Here is an 18,199-nt window from a genome sequence, read left to right as displayed (position 1 = left end):
TCCAGGCGATGTAAACCAGATTCAGAAAAAAATAATTTGAACAACCTTCTTCCCATGCTTACTCAAAGGCGCGTTGGCCAAGTGGTAAGGCGTTGGCCTCGTAAACTGAAGAGCGTGGGTTCAAGCCCCACCTGTGCCTGTTTCATCTGTCACCGCTTTCCTTTAGTTTCAAAGTCTTAAAAAAACTTGCAATGTAGGGATCTCAATAGTAAGAGAGCATAACTGTCGCCAGTGATTAGTATTCGTGCATATCCTGCCTTGTTTTTTAGTCGACAAAGCTTATCTCTCTTCACACCCATCTTCTGAATGATCGCCTCAGCATTGGGAAGGAACGTGCGCTTGGTACAGCCCCTGACTCCATGGTCTGATCACAAAGAGATCTGGTGAGCTGTCAGTCCAGGTTGGAAGTAACGTTCGAAAGCACTAAAAATCTGACTTAGGAACGAGAAGACCATGTTTTTTTATACGAGTAAACGATAAAATAATATACTGCCTGCAAGACTATGTCAAGTTCAAGTTCAAATTCAAGTTAAAAGTTCAAGTTTATTGTCATTATACTCATACGCAGGTATATGGAATAACGAAATGGTATTTAGCTAGCTCTCGGACATAAGTAGTACAAAGAAAAAAACACAACAACAATACAATTGTATAACAAAAGAAAGAGACAACAGCCGATGTGCAAAAAACAACAACAGGCAGTGTGCAAAACAACAAAAAGGTAACAGGTTATGTGCAAAAACATGCATCAAAAGAATGAAATAAAGGGATAGAAATGATGGGGAGTGAGCTTTTGACATGTATGGTAGAGGTAGATTTTCAATGTGTGTTTGGGTTTTTGGTAAGAAAGAAGGCACTGTGAGTTTCAGATCGTAGGTGAGAGGTGAGGAGAGAGTGAGAGAGGCTGTGAGTTTAATAGTTTGATAGTGTGGGGGTAAAAACTGTTTCTGAGTCTGGTAGTCCGGACCCGAATGCTCCGGTACTGTTTTCCATGTCATGCTAAACGCCATAAATTGTGTTCGTCCAGTCATATCAATCGTTCTAAAGTAACGGAAAATCGGATGCGACTGGTACAATCAGCACACATTTTTCAGGATAGCCAAGCAGTTTAAAACAGCAAATTCACAGCTTCATGTCTTTTAAGCTTTGTGTTTCGCTCTCCAAATAGAGGCACGGGTTCAAATCCCACTCCCGACAGTCAGGCGTTTTACCCTGACTTTTTTATCTGTCTTTACACTGTTTCAGTGTTGTTGTGCTCACTCACAATCACAGTACGAGGAAAATGGAGAAACTGCTTAGCAAAAACATAACGGACAGAAAAAAGCTTCGTAAACACGTGAATGTGATTAGCAGCAGTAAGGTATGCATTCAAATGTTTAAGGCTGATTTTAAAAAGCAGCAGAAGAAAGGTGCAGCACAATGCAACACAATTTGTGAGAATTCGTGGGTTTTTATGCTGCTTGGACTTCTTTCAAGCCTATGAGGTGACCCCCGTTTTATTTTCATTTTCAAACTTCAGAACCGAAAAACAAAAAGGTTTCATGTGTGACAGCATTCCGTTGCAAATACCGTTTCCACGATGTATTCAGCGACGGGAATGAAATATTTTAGTGCTGGCTCTGCTTTAAAAAAAACACTATTGTTCCAACCCCCAAAAAGACTAAAGTGGCATGCCTGAATAATTACCGCCCAGTAGCATTAACATCTGTGGTGATAAAATGCCTGGAGAAGCTGGTGTTGTCACACATCAACTCCTCCATCACAGAGTCCCTGGACCCCCTGCAGTTCGCCTACCAGAGCAACAGATCAGTGGATGATGTGTCTCCCTGGCTCTGCATACAGCCTTGGAACACCTGGACACTAAGAACTCGTATGTGAGAATGCTGTTTTTGGACTACAGTGCAGCATTCAATTCCATCATACCCAGTCAACTGGTGACAAAGCTCAGGGGATTAGGTCTGTGCAACTCTGTCTGCAACTGGCTGCTGGACTTTCTTATCGAGAGACCACAGGTGGTGCGGATAGGCAATAAAACATCAACACCACTCACCCTGAGCACTGGAACCCCACAAGGCTGCTGTCTGAGTCCAAGGTTGTACTCCCTATTTACTCACGACTGCACAGCAAGACACAGCAACAACCACATCATTAAGTTTGCCGATGACACCACTATAATAGGACTGATCAGTGATGATGACGAGTCCACTTACAGGGATGAAGTTGTACAGCTGCTTCGGTGGTGTCATAGCAATAACCTGGACTTGAACATAAAGAAAACGAAAGAGCTAATAGTGGACTTTCGGAGACACAGGCCACACACTCACAGCCCACTCAGTATTGATGGAACGGAAGTGGAAACAGTCACCAGCTTTAGGTTTTTGGGAATTCACATCTCTAAAGATCTAACCTGGACTGTGAACACTGACTCTATCATGAAGAAGGCTCAGCAGCTCCTTTATTTCTTGAGGTGCCTCAAGCGATGGGGGATGCCAATACATGTGTTGGTGAACTTCTACCGCTGCACTATCGAGAGCGTCCTCACCAACGGGATCACCGTGTGGTATGGCAACACCTCTTCGCGAGAAAGAAAGGCACTGCAGAGAATGGTAAATATGGCCCAGAAGATCATCGGCTGCGGTCTCACCAAGATTAAACAGCTCTATGAGGACCGCTGCCGTGGTAGAATTCTGGCCATCACAGAGGACAGTCACCACCCCGGGCATGAGCTCTTCACCCCACTGCCCTCAGGCAAGAGATATAAGAGCATACGGACACTTACCACTAGATTCTTCAATAGCTTTTATCCACAAGCAGTGAGACTGGCGAACACATTTAGCCATCCCCCTCGGACCACACCTACACCATCACCATCTACCTCATTTTAATTTATTTATTGTACGTCTCCAGTCATTGTTTACACGTCTGTATTGTTTATATTCAAACTGTCTGCATGTTTACTTGCACATTGTCTATTGTTTGTTTGTACATTGTCTTGATGCACTGTTTGCACTTTGTTTTGTTTTTTTTACACTTGTTTTACAATCGAGAGACTTTCTGTAAGTAAGAATTCCATTGTACCAGCACCGGTTACATATGGCAATAAAGTTCAAGTCAAGTCAAATGCGAGGAATTTCAGAAAAATCTGGAAAAGCAACGCTTGCAGTAAATTACAAATTTAAAGCGTGTAGTCAGCATGAACAGAACAATGCAATGCTCTGGAAAATATGATCTGAAGCTGCAATTACTCTTTTATCTCAGGCAGTTCATTCCGATACGATGTTTCCGCAGAATAAATGAAATGCCGAACTCCAAACATGTTCTTGCCATTATTATTACTCCTGCTACTGTAGTTTTAAGCTTTAATCAGTGGGTATGTAATGTTGTAAAGGGGCTGGACTACTTTGTTCCGTCAAAATTCCATTATGTGAATTTATGCTTTTTTAATATAAGCATTAATAATACAATGCATGCTCAAAAACCGTTACTTATTAGCTTAAGAAGCGGCAGTGTTTTGACAAAGTGCGGTATTCAAACAGTAAATGCTGAAGTGTTTAATACTTGATTGAGAGCAGATCTCCCTCGATTTAGACAAACTTTTGTTCGGCCGATGATTTCAGATCAAAATCTGAATCAAGTGGAAAGAAAGCTGAATTACGCTGGGTACTGGGTATCACTGTTACACCATCAGGTCATGCTAGGAGGATTTGGGGGATCAAACTGACACAGAGGAACCCAATGTGGGGACTGAACCCACAGTTCTGAGATTAAGAGATTCTTGCTCTATCAACTGCACCTATAACTCTTGTGCTACAGCAGTAATGTTTCTGGGTGTCGATGAACATGACATAATAGGCTGACAGCAGGAACACGTGGCCCACAGGCAGTGACAGTATCGCTATCACATTTGGCTGCAGTATATTGTGTTGAGAGCAGCAATAACTTTCCTGCAGAGATGGGAGTGCCTTTCATACAGCTCTTTCAATCGGACAGAGTAACAGGAACCGACCTAAAGTTTCGGCTGTGGATCCATCTCCGCATGGGGGAAAGAGACAGTAAAATAGCAATGAAGAAACAGAAAGAATTGTGCTCGCTGCAAAGTAGGAAAGAGGTGGTCAGATACATAAAACAGCTTGGTGATAATTTGCAGCGACAGTTTTATGTTATTTAGTACACGGATTTCTCTTCATGTTCCTTAAGATGTGTAATTTGTATGTTGGTTGTATGAGAACAGTTTCTTCTCAAGTCCCGTCAATTGACAGTGGAGAGCTAGCTGGTGCACATCTTCAAGAAGACTCTCTTTAAGGCAATTACAAGTTTCTCAAACAAATCTGTGTCATATTTTTAAAATAATTTAGCTAATGAGCAACGAGAGTATAAATTAATTCTCCCAATCTCCATACAAAGATAAAACTCCATGTGTGAGTCTAAGTTTCTTTGAGGCTACTGATGTACGTCATTATTGGACATTCCCAGTGATATTGACTAAGGAACTCAATTTTTACATGTTGTAGTTCAACATGTGCAAAACATTCGTATCCCCTGCAAATATCGGCAAGGTCAGTGATATTCTCAACAATGCGTGACATTGCAATTCGTGCCATACTTTTTCCCGATGTATTCTGAGATGCCAAGATCAGAGGGTCATATTTAAAAAACTGGTGCATTAAAATTGTTTGTACTTCAGGATTTTGATAGTCTGTTACATTGTCTTTCACACATCAGTGTCAGAACTGTGAGACATTTTCATAATCGGGGGGGAGGCCGTAGAAATAAGCAGAAAGTGCAATCACTTTTTCCCAGTGTAAGTCCGTGTTATGGTGAGTTTTTAAAATTGGTTTGCGATTTTCTGAAATATATTCCATACAAAAATATAGTTTGGACAGTCGCTATTTGGATATTCCCTTTCAGTGAAGATGTCTACAGTTTTCCAGCCGGATTAGTACTGATCGAAGAGAGCCATCTACAGGCGAAAGGCGACATAACATCACAGCAGCAGCATTTAAGGTGGAACGAAAAACACGCATAAGAAGCTGGCGAATAAGAAGCCAACTTCAGCCTCGTAGCAGACCCTGGGAGGCACGCTCAAAATAATCATCTTTCCCAGTACTTCAGAGTCTTATTTAGATCGCTTCACTGCAATTTTATTTGATTGATTGGAGATGTGAAGCCATCAAGCCTGAACTGCGCTTCACATTGAAATTGAAGCCATTTCTCATGTTCTCTCAGTGTCGAGGAAGCAATTGAGTGTAAAGGAGGCGACTTGAAAATGAAACGTGTAATCACCTTACAGAGGGTCTTCACGACGGGGTGCGTCAGCTAGTTCTCCATTATTGTCAATTTACTGGACTTCTGAAGAAACCTATCTACAACGAAAATACAAACTGCACAGTTCAAGGCACATGAAGAGAAATCAGTGTGCCGATTGACTCAAAAATGTCGCTACAAACAATCTACCAGGCTGATTTACTTGTCCGACCACCTCCCTCCGTCCCCCTTTGCTGTTAGCACAATTCTTTCAGTTTCTTTTCTTGTATTCTCCTTGCTATTTCAGTGTTCCCCATGTATAGATGGATCCACAACCGAAACCGTTTTCACCCTGTGTTTCTGCAGCGTCAGTCTGTATGAGGAGCACACTTTGCACAGCTCCAGTGGCGCAATCGGTCAGCGCGCGGTACTTATACAGCAGTGCACAGCGAAGTTATGCCGAGGTTGTGAGTTTGAGCCTCACCTGGAGCAGCGTCTTTAGCTACTGAAAGCAACTGTCAAGTTAAGATATTATTAGGTATCTGATGGAGATAAATTAACATCAAACGAAGAAGTAAAGGTTTACTTCGAGTCACAATCAAATAAGGCTCCACAGCTGAAACATTGTGTTTCCTTCTCTTTTCAGCATGGAATAAACCTTGACTTTTTCCTTTGAAGCCCATGCATTCTGACGCAGCTCCCTACTTAAATTACCATCAGCTGTGTACCTCCAGCTGACCTGTACACAAATATATGAGAGAGGTCTACTGAGACGAGAGGAGCACTGAAGACTTGAAAAAGCTCTCGAATTAGACTCTGTGTTTTTGTTGTTCCCCAGATTTGTTTTTAATGTTCTTTTTCTTTTGAAGTTGTTGCATTTGTTTTTTTTTTTGTAGTTGTTAGACTACTACAGGGATTTACCTAGGTTCCTGGAAGACTTCTTGTTTTGTGTTTGTTGTGTTTTCAGGTTAAAATTGTTTTTTTCTATTTATAGGACCCCACGCATTACTATGGGAGTAGATAACTTTAGTTCTTACATTGTACCTGAAATTACCACATAAACTACTACTCTGTTTCCCTTTTTTTAAAAGGCACAAGTGAAGTTTGTTTTTCCTTGCTGCTGATTGGTAGCTACAATGGGTCAATTGCAATAAACCCTTATACAATAAACTCCACTGAAATTTGTCAGCAGCTCTGTACTAAACCTGTTCTCAATTGCAACAAACCTAAAATAACAGCTGCTGCCCGTTAGATGTTACTGCATTAGGAGTCTAGCTTAAACCACCTCTTCGTAGGTTTTAAGCTACTCAGTAGCGGACTAAGCAGAACAATCGATCACATTAGAACTGTCTTGAATGTAATGGAAATAATGTACTCATTAAGTAACAAGCTTATGCACCACTTGCTTGAAAATTATTATTATATTTAACTAAAATTGCTTTCCAGACACCACAAATATTCACAATGAATGTTATCATTACACGTATTTACTAATAAAAGTGTTATTTATTAATAATTATGTATATGTTCCATGTATATTTTTATTAGTAGCTGTATTACAAGTAATGCATATACAGTCTTTATTATAGTTAGTTTTCAGTTATCCTGGGGAGGGAAGAGAATGGAAATTAAGGAAATAAAAATTTAAAGGGCTTTTAAGTCTTCAATGTGTTCTGTCATAGCTGTGTGTTGTCACATCTGGGTGTTAGTTTAGTATATTTGTTGTATTATTTATTGTGATTTAACACTACACTTGTGTTTCTCAGGAGAAAGCAGTAAGATTTTGTTTTATTTGAGGGTACAGAAAATTGTATTGTACGCCCAAATGTAAGGTTATGTTAAGAAAACATTATTGTTACCTTTTGCAACGTTATTTATTTAAGACGGTTCTTCAGAATAGTGTCCCTTACGTATCTGTGACTGTGGTCCAACAATAACGGTGCTGAAATAGCCGGAATGTGTGGGAAGAAGATGGAGATGGAACAGGAGGCTTATTCAGTCGATAGAAAGGTTGTGTAGGACTGAACACACTACGGTTATGGTATTGGGTTTAAGAGCATTACGATCCTACAGTCTCCTGATCCGTAATCAGATGCGTTATCCAATGTACCACTGGCCCTTGTACCGCATTCCTCAAGTGCACCACTGTGAGCTTGCGCCGCTACAATAATAAATCGCCCCAGTCCAAATTTTCTCAATTAGGTGCACGTTTTCTATGTGTATTTAGTTAACAAGTCTTTCATTTTGTCTGTTTTAAAAATTGCATCTCTTTAAAACAGACAAACGAGTTTATGTGTTGTGCTGAGATTCACACATGAGGGCATTCAAACGAAAGAAATCACAGAAAAGATATCGCGCTTAAAAAGAAATCAGAGTGGAGACGCTGGTGATAGAAAACAGAGCTTCATACGATGCATGAGATGCTTTACCTCTGAACTAAACTTGGCTCTTTAATCGTGTTAGGAAGAGTGTATAGTCAACAGTGTACATTTTAAAAATCTAAGCAAGATAATGAGACACGAAGTGAATTTGGAACACGAGCCTCTCCTTCATTTTTTAATGAGCTTTTGATGAACATCTAAGTGAAAGACAAATTCACTATTTTCACTTTGTGATTAAAAAACACTTTTATCACACGTTAAGCACTCCTGATGGTGTCGAATAGTTCTCTTTTCTACCCTCATCATTTGAGGATCCCCAGCTAAAATATCTTTTTAAACTACAACAAAATTGCAATATTTTGAATACTATTTAAGTTTACATAGTCACATTCCCAGTGATATTGACTTAGGCGCTCAACTATTAACTTCTTGTAGTTTGACTTTAGCCAAAAGTTTGAAATCTCTGCAACTATCAGGATGCTTAAGGACATCCAAAGAAACCCCATCACATTTAGGGGAGACGGTGTTGAGGTCCGATTAATTTGAAATGCGTCTCTGGGGACTTTTGATTTACCAACGTTATGTTTAACTGAAGGATATGCGGACTGACTGTGCCATAAAAACTAACGCACACATCACCTTTTTTCTACATTCACAGGTTTTTGGCTAAAGACAAAAAAATCGTTTTTGTTTCCTTGCCAGCTGGCAGTAATTCCTCTGCACTGACAAAACAGATGAGTATTTTATCTTTCGCAATTTGTATGGATTTTTTTAAAAACAAGTTGTTCCAAAAATTAAATGAACACTTCCATTAAATTTAATGTAGAAGGATGGTGCTTTCCATAATGATAAACTGTGTGGCAAGACAGGCACCACTGAGACTCAACCCCAGGATCTCCTGTTTACTAGGCAGGCACTCTAACCAACTAAGCCACAGCATTCTCACATCCTAGTGTTAATTCTGCATCAGCAGGGTCAGCTTGTCAGCACGCCTGTCTCCATTTGGTGGTTTGAGCTGATGTTGCCATGACGTTGCCATTAAATGCGACCGAGAATACTCCAACCGGCGCGCCGCTATGCCTGCCGTCGGAGAACTAAGCCATGGCACTGGCATCAGATATCCCTTTTACAGCCACTTGGACACATCTCAATTGCTCTGAGACACCTGCATTCAGTGTGCGCTGAGCCTGCTCGCTGAGCAAGTGACGAGAAATGGCTTATGTCCAAGGAGCTCAATATGCTTTTTATGTTCAATGGGGTGTCCACTACAGCTAACACTGAAGCGCAGCACAGGCTCTGTGGTTTGACATCTCACAAGGTAAATGTTGAAATTGTAGGTGGAAGAGGAAAATTACCCTTGAGTATGGGGAAAGAGGCAACTCATGTCCGGAGGGTGCTGAAGTGTGTATGGAGGTGGCCTAGTGGTTAAGGCAATCTCCTCTTAATACATGATACTCTGCACAAGTAGGTTTGAACCCCATTCTCCTCGAGGAAGGGCTTTGACACATTTGACACTTGGTGTGCTTTCGTTTTGTTTCTTCGCTCCTGTACTACAGCAGTAATATTTCTTTAGGTGTATGATCATGGTAGGCTGACAGCAGGAACACGTGGCCCACAAGCAGTGACAATATCAGAGGTGTCTGCAGTGTGTTGGTTTGTAAGCAACGATAAAATAACTTGACATGGAAGCAGGTGTGCCTGCATTAATACAGCTCCATCGAGAGGAAAAAGTAACACAAGAACCGACATAAATTCAACAGCACGTTTCTGCAGCTGAAAACGGAACATACTCCACGTGATGATTGAGCTCACAACCTCGGTATAACTCCACTATAAAAGCACCACAACCTGACCAATTGCGCTACTGGAGCAGCACAGCACAGTAGCACATTTTCCTCAGTGCACTCAAACAGTGCTTCTTCCCTAGCCTACCAGCTTCAAGACTTTTTTAAATTGATCAAAGATTCATTGGAAAAGGTTTGTTGATGGGTCAGGTGGGAATCACACCCAGATTCACTGCTTGCAAGGCAGCTATGTTCATCATTATACCCAGGACTGGCGCCAGGGGAATGATCTGTAGGGGGGGGGGAGGTCTGAAATCCTGAGGGGGGTAGTGATATTTCGGTTTAAATGGAGCCATTGCAACCATCCAAGTGAATTCTCGCAAGCATGCCACTGATTAGTATTTCATGTTAGAAGATAACGACAAGCAATCTGGTATTTAGTGATGAAGAACAGTTCCACGTTCATCAGAACTCACGTGATTATTTTTGCCTGGAGCATCAACCATATGTGTTCATTTTTGCAACAACATCAACGGTAACGAGGTTCTGAATCATTAAGAAATCATTGTAAAACCAACAGAAAGTAGAAACTTCTATAACTACAGTCCTAGTTATATAACGATTGTAAGTATAAGGATAAACTACTGCAAGGCATTGGTCCACCTGAGCAAATAAGGTCATAATAATGTTGACACCCCAAAACATAGACACTATGTAACGTGCTGTTCCTGGACAGATAGCCCTCCTGCACATTAAACAGTCTGATGTAGTAACTGTGAATTCGGGGTTAGTGTAGTTATCTGACCATTGACAATTTATCCAAAACTGAGGGGGGTGGGACTGTTCAGTTGAGGGGGCGATTTTGGCATGCCAGTAACATTTTGACAAAACGTCCAAGAGTTACGAAAACACTTACTTTGTGTATAAAGTACATTGTTTACACACTGTAAGTTCAGAACGCAAGAAATACTGCTCAATATGGGATCCTGTCCAGGAATATCAGGGCTGTAAGGGGGTCAGATCTATAGATGTAGTAAACACATTAGTGGAGACAGTGTGTCTGCCCTCTGTGTGAGAGCCAGACAGGAAAAATAATCTGTGGTCTGGGAAGAAGAGACCCTCGTTGGAAGAGCGGTGCTTCTCACAGGAGAGAATGAAAAAAAATATTTTTCTCCTTGGGGGAATTAAAAGCACTTATGGGGAGTGGTGTGATGGTAGTGCATCTGATACCACATCAAAAGGTTGTGTGTTCAAATCATGTTGAGATCGGATGACGTATGTTCAGGTTCAGCTGGTGCCGAACCCAGGAATTAGACCATGCCGTTTGGTTTTATCTGTACACCACATAGATAATCTAAATGAAATAACAGAGCAGTACAGGACACGCATTCAGGAAATTACACAGCAAGTCATTTTGAACATGACAAGAGAAAAGGCACACTGCACATCCGTGAAACATCACGTCCGACTTTAGAGACAGTTACATCACAGAATGGAAGTTTCAGGCCCCTTTTTCATTACAGGTTCAAACTAACCTGAAAGTTACAGAGTTTTAGGTCACTTTTGTATTAAAATGTGTCTGAAGCCTATAAATATAATTTGCCCTTTTTTAAATTGTGGATGAAATCCAATCCCATGTACCAAGACCTTACAGTATATTCATGTTAATTAAAATGACTAATGCTATTGGACATTAGCTGGTGCTTTTTGTAACGATTTGCTATTTCATGCTGGAAAGAAGGAAACCCGACCAACGTTTGCTTTCAGGTGCGGTTCATTCACATAATGGACATCTATTTCTGAGTAGCCTGATTTAAAAACACACGAACCCGGTAGAAGTCGAACCTCCAATCTCATGATGCAAAATCAGACGCGTTATCCATGAAACCACTGGCCAATCATGTAACTGAATTGCACCATGGTGAGTTCAGCACTGCAACTAGTAATTACTAGTAATAGTAATAATCCCATCCTAAATTTCTAAGTGAGAAACGTGTTTTCTACATTTTTATCAGTTTTAAAATATCATCTCTTTAATACAGACAAAGGGTTTGTGTGTCACTTTGAAATTCTGATTGATTTAGAATTCAAAGAAAAAGATGTTTTCTTCAACAACGCAGTGCAATTATGACATCTTTCACTCTACTTCTCTCTTGTAGTAAAGCAGACCTTGCAGTGTGAGCATTTACTCTAGTAAATTAGGTCATGTATCATGTTAAATCACTTCTTCAAAACAAAACATTCCTGGTGCACGTTTTCTCCATGAAAAAAAATACATTTTTCCCTTACATGATTTCTCTTTTTTTTTCCATCAGAGTACAGAAAGAAGGAAAAAGGGAAAAGCAGTGTCGCAAAAAAACTCCATCGCCCTTGGGAGATGTCAAGCTCATCGGATATGAAAAGTGCCCAATAAAAGCAATTTCTTTTCATTTATCTTAGCGTCGGGGCTGCTATTGTGTGTAGAGGAGGCAACTTGCTCAGCCAGCAGACTCACCGCTTACTGAATACAGGTATGTTTTGAGTGTCATGCTGATCGTCTTATAAATGCAAAAGAAACTTTTAAAGCTGATAAAGTTTTCCATTGTAATTTGCATGTAGCTACAACGTCCCTGGAAGAGAGATTTTATCAGTTGCACGTAATCAGTATTTTTTACTTTTTGTTTAGTACTGGAAATATATATTTTTTAATTTTTCTAAAGAAGATCTCAAGAAGTATTGCCAGGACCTACCTTTAGCATTCAATAGCGATATTAATGGAGTAGAAATGTAAGGTAAATTGGTGATCTGAGCCAAAATAGTCCTTACACGCCTCCTGGAACAGTGTTCGTATTCATAGCAAGTTATATTCTTTTTCAACCCCAAACGTTGCTATTGCATTAAGCTTTGTGTGACCATTAGAGGTTTCGGTAGCTTCTGGAGAGCGCACTTTTCCAAACTGAAACCTATAAGAACATTATTCAAGACGCACCATGTCCCAGAATCATTCATCGGGACTAGGATTAATATCAATGGAAAGTACTTCAAAATAAAAGATTTAACTGAAATATTAAAAGAGTAGGAAAGCATTTAAAGTAGAAAAAAATCAGTTCAGATGATATTTAATTTTTTGAGAAATGGGCACGTACATCAGCTCAGTGAGCAGTGTGAGATGATGTTAAATTAGTTAAAATCATGTGATAGTTAAAAAAGCTTAATACTTAGTTAAACAGCCAGCACAAATGGTTGCGTTTGTGATTATGTCACTTCTCTACGACAGCAGCGTCGGTAAAAGACCCTCTGAAAGCAGTAAGGCTCTGCACAACTGAATTCGTTGCTATTTGGAGAAATCCACAAACTCGTGTTTTTCATGTGCTTTAAAAGACAGCCATACTCACCGACAAAATAAAGACACTGCTGCTGATTTTTTCCGAAGCACAGTTGACCTTTCTGAGCCAATTGATGAAGCTCACCCAATGAATACTATAGCAGAAGGTGGAGGAAAGTGCAACTTTGTAACTATCACAACCACAGGAACAACTGCAAGAAGTAGAATCAATTTCCCATCGAATGGTGGTGTTGTCTGAGGTACGCGATGTGAACGTGTGCAGAGAATCCCACAATCTCTTCAAAACTTGGACAAAGTATTTCTGATGGAGCGCTGTGCGCAAAGATTGAATAAGCTTTGCTCCTGCCGATGATTCTGCGTGAAAAAGCACAGCATTCAAGTTTCACAGACAAATGCACCATGCCTACTGTAGCGGCGAGGCTTATTAATAAGAAAGAATTAAGTGTTCTGAGCCTTCCCAAATGAGGCCCCATTTCTGTGTTCATCTCTGTGGTGCAGCCACAGAGAAACTATTCATGCAGGCTGATTTAAGGTTCCTGATAAGGACAGCTCCCAAAGGGGATGCACTTAGCTAAGCCTGGCTATCATGATCAATGGTCATCCATTGGTGCCTATCTGTCTAGGGAGTGCCAGTTGGACATCTGGACTGCATTCCTAAGTGTCAGGAGTAAGTGACTCATATTTCACCTTGATCAACCAATCAGGGGCTGGTAGGGCCGAGTAACCCACGTGGGACTCTGATGCCCATGGAACTTTCAGCCAATCAACGAGCTGAAGTTCCTCCAGGTAAAAACAGGCAACACAGAGAGCCTGAGAGATTCAGTAAGATTCAGGGAGATTCAGTAAGATTCTGGAGAGGATTCTGTGGACTGTTCTAAAGGGAATTCAAAGGAGAATTCCAGGGCAGGATGACCCAGGAGCAGAAGGCTCCCAAGGGCAGGACATTCTCGCAGCGTGCCTCCTGACCATCCTGAGACTCAGCTCGGACAACCACGGAACGGCCAGTGTGTCCGAGTGCCAGAACTTTCCTTTGTTCTAAGAGTCTAGAGTGGAGGTTGCCAGAGAGTAACCAGCAGCAGGCCTCGTGAACAGGTCGGAACTGTGGACAGCTGAATCACTATTCAGAACTAGCTCTTCATCAGGAACGAACCGGTCCTCTTCCTGACTTTCTGGGACCCACAGTCATCTTTTCTCCTGTGCACAAACTTTGCTAGTTAAAGCCAACAGTGAGCATCAGCAGTGCACCGTCACAAGCCGCACAGCACAGCCTGGCACCGAGCCAGAGAGCGCGGATTGGACAGCAACAGCCTGCAACTGTTTGTTTGTGCCCGCAGGAGATCTGAATCCCCAGAAATTGGATGAGTATTCAACTTCACTGCATTACAGCTCGAGAATTCCATTGTTATCCAAACCAGTTGATATCAATTTAATTCCTAAGAGTTATGTACTTGTTTTGAGTATCTAATGTAGAAGTTGTAACCAAGTTCACTTTACGAAACGGTCTTAATGAATGATATACTGAACGTATGTCCTCTTGATATGTGTAACACTTTGTAACTGATTGAATATATATCTTTTGTATTCTGATAACCCTCTCGATAAGATCTGTTAGGTTTACATGCATATTCTATGTATTAATAAATGTATCCTCGTGTATTAGCACCTGTGTGTGTGCGTTGTTTGAGTTATGTCGCATGGTTGGACTCTAAAGCCATCAAAAGAATCAACTTTGTGATTTACTGCTACAATAAATAATTGTCTCAGTAAATGCCCAAACCCTACAGAACTGGTGCCTTCAGAGAGCCACTACAGTTACATATTTGGCGTCCCTGAACGGCCAGTTTTTCTTACACTACAGAACCAATTTTAAAAACAATTGCGGCACACTACGATTCACACTGACTCAAAAGTGATCACGGCAGATGTTGTTCCCTGCATAATGCTGAAGGGACCAAAGAGCATTGCTGTTGGGAACACAAAATGAGGTTTTTTTATGCCTTGATGTTAAGCTGACAAAGACTATCTTGAAACACCTAGTTCAGTCTCTCGACAGACTGCCAAGCAAAGCTTTTACCCATTGACGTCGCAATAGAAGGAAGGTCTTAACCCACCAACACTTAGCAGTGGCAAGATTCAAACCTAACCCAGCGAAGAAAATGGAGCACAAACCCAGCACTTAGACCACCCAGCCACACTCCTTACACCTTACTCTCTTGAGAACGTCGGGTGGGTTCAGCTCTTGTTGTGCGACGCGTGGAAATGACTGCATCTTCATTTTCCGAGATGTTTCCTATCACATCTTTGTCAGCTCTGAATAAAGTGCTTCTTTGGAGCAGGCTTCAGACCTTTTATTTTATTTATAAAGGAGGGCCATTCAGAAACATGTAATTCCTGTTTTAGAAATGCTTTGGGCGGTGTGTTTTATATAATGCACAAACAGTATTCTGATTGTATACTGTAGACCTGTGTAGCAATCATACTGGACGTGACTGGGATTCTGAAATGTTTCTTGAAAAGGTATTCAGGGCTGCTTGAATCTATAATAAAAAAGTGACCCGAAACTTCCAACCTTCCAATCACTGATGTCGCTCTCCCTAAACCTGTACGGGATGTTTTGCTGATGTGCAGTGTGCCTTTACTCCTGTATTAAAAACGACCTCTGTTGTTGGGCGGAGTTGAAGGAGAACTTACTGCACAGAAAAAGTACGTAACGATAAAATATTTCTGCGCGTGAAACACATCAATCGTTCAGCATTTCTAAAATGTTTAATTGAATTGACAAAGAAATCCTCTCCTTAAACTTCGAAAAGGATTATCTGTTCAGCCAGCAGGCGTAACACTGCAGTTGCCCGTTTCTCACAGGTGGTTGAAGTTGTGGATAACATTTAGCAGGTTTGGCACCATGGCTTAGCTGGTTAAGACGCCTCACTAAAAACCAGGAGACCCTGGGTGTGAATCCCAGCGGTATCTATTCGTAGACAACAGGCCACTCATTGTCAATATTTATGGAGCTTAATTTAAAGACAACGGGAGAAGCATGAGTTACAGCTTTCTGTAGCTGTTTTATATAGCGATGTATCGGTTGGCTCTGTGGCGCAATGGAGAGCGCATTGGACTTCTAGGCTTTGATAGAATGAAGTCATTCAAAGGTTGTGGGTTCGAGTCCCACCAGAGTCATGTATCATTTTGATTCAACCTTTCAAAATCCTCTAGGGATCAGTGTTGATCAAGTCAAATAAAGGACTTCTTAAGAGTCCACAGTTGAAAATGAACCAGCAGCCACAAGAAAGAAATTAGCACTGGACTGTGATCACATTACTCCTGTCCTGGACTCCTTGCACTGGCTTCCTGTCAACTTCAAAATCCTCATGCTCACCTATAAGGCTCTCCATGGCTTGACACCACAGTACCTGTCTGGGTTATCGCCCTACTCCCCACCTCACAACCTTCGCTCTTCTAATTCTGGTCTCCTATCTGTCCCCCAGTCCATCTACACTCTATGGGTGACAGGGCCTTCTCCTGTTTTGTACCAAAGCTCTGGATCTTTATTCCCAAGGATATCAGAGAGTCACCTTCTCTAAACTCCTTCAAATCCAGACTCAAAACCCTCTTCTTTAGAAGAGCCTTTAATGAACTATTCTTTACCCCTCTGTTCCTACTGTATTTAATACCACCATCTATTGTCTCCTCTAACTGTGTATTCTCATCCTGCTTATCTTGTGTATTTTTTAACTTTATTGGTTTCATTCTGTAAAGCACTTTGAAAAGCCACCTTTAAAGGCACTATATAATGTATAGATTATTATTATTAATAATAATAATGAACAGCGCATTTAACACTGAGCACATGCGGTCCTTCTTTGCAAAGGATTGCAAAAGCTGGGAATTAGCCTTTCACTCGTGTTGTTGAAGACCGTATCCTGGCTTTGTTGCAGGAAATGTCTGGATGCCATCACCGGATCAAGGAGAGGATCAGGGTTTTGGGAAGTCTTTTTGATGCCTGACACTGTGTGTTTCCTGGTTGTAACGGGTGTCATTCTGGACCTAAACAACAGAGAACACCGTTGATTAGCTGAACTGCCTAGCGGACACTTTGTCGCCTTCTTCTGACCTGTATTTAATGCGATTCTCTGAAAACTTGGCACGTTATATCTGTGCTACCTTTATGGAGGGCACACTCATAAGAATCATAGATTCGATCACAAGCATCTAAAAATGAGCCTGAGAAAATGACATCACGCTATGAGGCTGAATGGCACAAATTCTCCTGTTACTTCTGCAGCAAATGTGTGTTTTTTGCTTCTTATTTGGCAGCAGTGGGATTCCAACTCACACCCCCAAAGAGACTAGAGCTTTAATCTAGCTCTAAATTAAAAACTAGGTGACTTGTAATGGCTGGTAGGAGAGGAAAGGTATAAATGCTTCTTTTTTGGACAAAGTCTTTATCTTTTTTTTCACCAGTTGTTTTGATCAAATTATTGTAACGCAGTGCCATATTAAGGTATAATATGTACATGAACGTCATGTCTGAGTCGATGATGGCAGCTGAGTATCGCTGGAGGACAGTTCATCATGAGTGGGTAAGCCTGCATAATGAGGGAGAGAGATCGGCCTCTCTGATGCAGTGTCCAGTGACACTAACCTTCTGTCCTACTGTTCTCTGCTAATGTAGATGGTGAATGTTTATTTAGGTGAATGTAAGGTTTCATTCTTGTAAAATATTTCCGAGCACTTTTTTTGTTGCTGAAAATTAATCCTGAGCATTTGAATGAATTCCGATATTGTCACCTAATTCCATACATTGTTTCATCAAACTAGAACATTTAGAGGAGGTCAATTGCATTTATGAATTGCATAGTGATAGTATTTCTTTCCATTTAAATACTTCAGTCAAAAATGTAGAGAAGGTGCTCCTGTTTTCACCATTATAAGAACTGTGATGCACCAGTAATATTTACTCTCATAAAAGTATTGTAATTGTATTGTTCTGTTCTGTAACAATCTTGAGTGACACAAACCTTCTGTTTTACTGCACTACACTTCTCCAGAGGCCAGTTCAGCACACAAGGATCCTCAGTCAAACAAACACTGCAATCGCTTGATAAACGCTATTTCTCATCCTTTCTCTTAGTGTCGGTGCTACTATTGTATGCAAAGGAGGCGACTTGACAATGAAGAGAGTCTTCATGAAGGTGTGTGTCGGCAAGCTCTCCACTGTCAATTGACTGGGCTTGTGAAGAAATCAATCTCATTCAACAACCATACAAATTGCACAGCTTAAGGCACATGAAGCGAAATCTGTGAGCTGATTGACACAAAACAATGTCACTTCACATTATCTGCAAAGTTGTTTTGCTTGTCTGACCACCTCTTCCTACTTTACAGTGAGCACATATATTTCAGTTCCTTTCTCCCATGTGGAGATGTATCCACTGCCAAAACTGCTGTCTGATTATTTAAATTAT

General features: G+C 41.0%; 1 protein-coding gene and 2 non-coding genes across 3 annotated transcripts in view; 2 read left to right on the top strand and 1 right to left on the bottom strand.

The window, feature by feature from the left end:
- LOC138242549 (antigen WC1.1-like) overlaps positions 1-18,199 on the bottom strand; it is a 621,195-nt gene that overhangs the window by 362,135 nt on the left and 240,861 nt on the right. The gene's annotated exons all lie outside the window — the stretch shown is intronic.
- Positions 5,643-5,736, top strand: trnai-uau (transfer RNA isoleucine (anticodon UAU)). The gene is made up of 2 exons: positions 5,643-5,680; positions 5,701-5,736. It is a non-coding gene; the product is annotated as a tRNA-Ile (tRNA).
- Positions 15,819-15,911, top strand: trnar-ucu (transfer RNA arginine (anticodon UCU)). Its single transcript has 2 exons — positions 15,819-15,855; positions 15,876-15,911. It is a non-coding gene; the product is annotated as a tRNA-Arg (tRNA).

Source organism: Lepisosteus oculatus, chromosome 14 (genome assembly GCF_040954835.1).
Source record: "Lepisosteus oculatus isolate fLepOcu1 chromosome 14, fLepOcu1.hap2, whole genome shotgun sequence".
Classification (NCBI taxonomy): Eukaryota; Metazoa; Chordata; class Actinopteri; order Semionotiformes; family Lepisosteidae; genus Lepisosteus; species Lepisosteus oculatus.
This window is presented reverse-complemented; position numbering and strand designations above follow the sequence as displayed.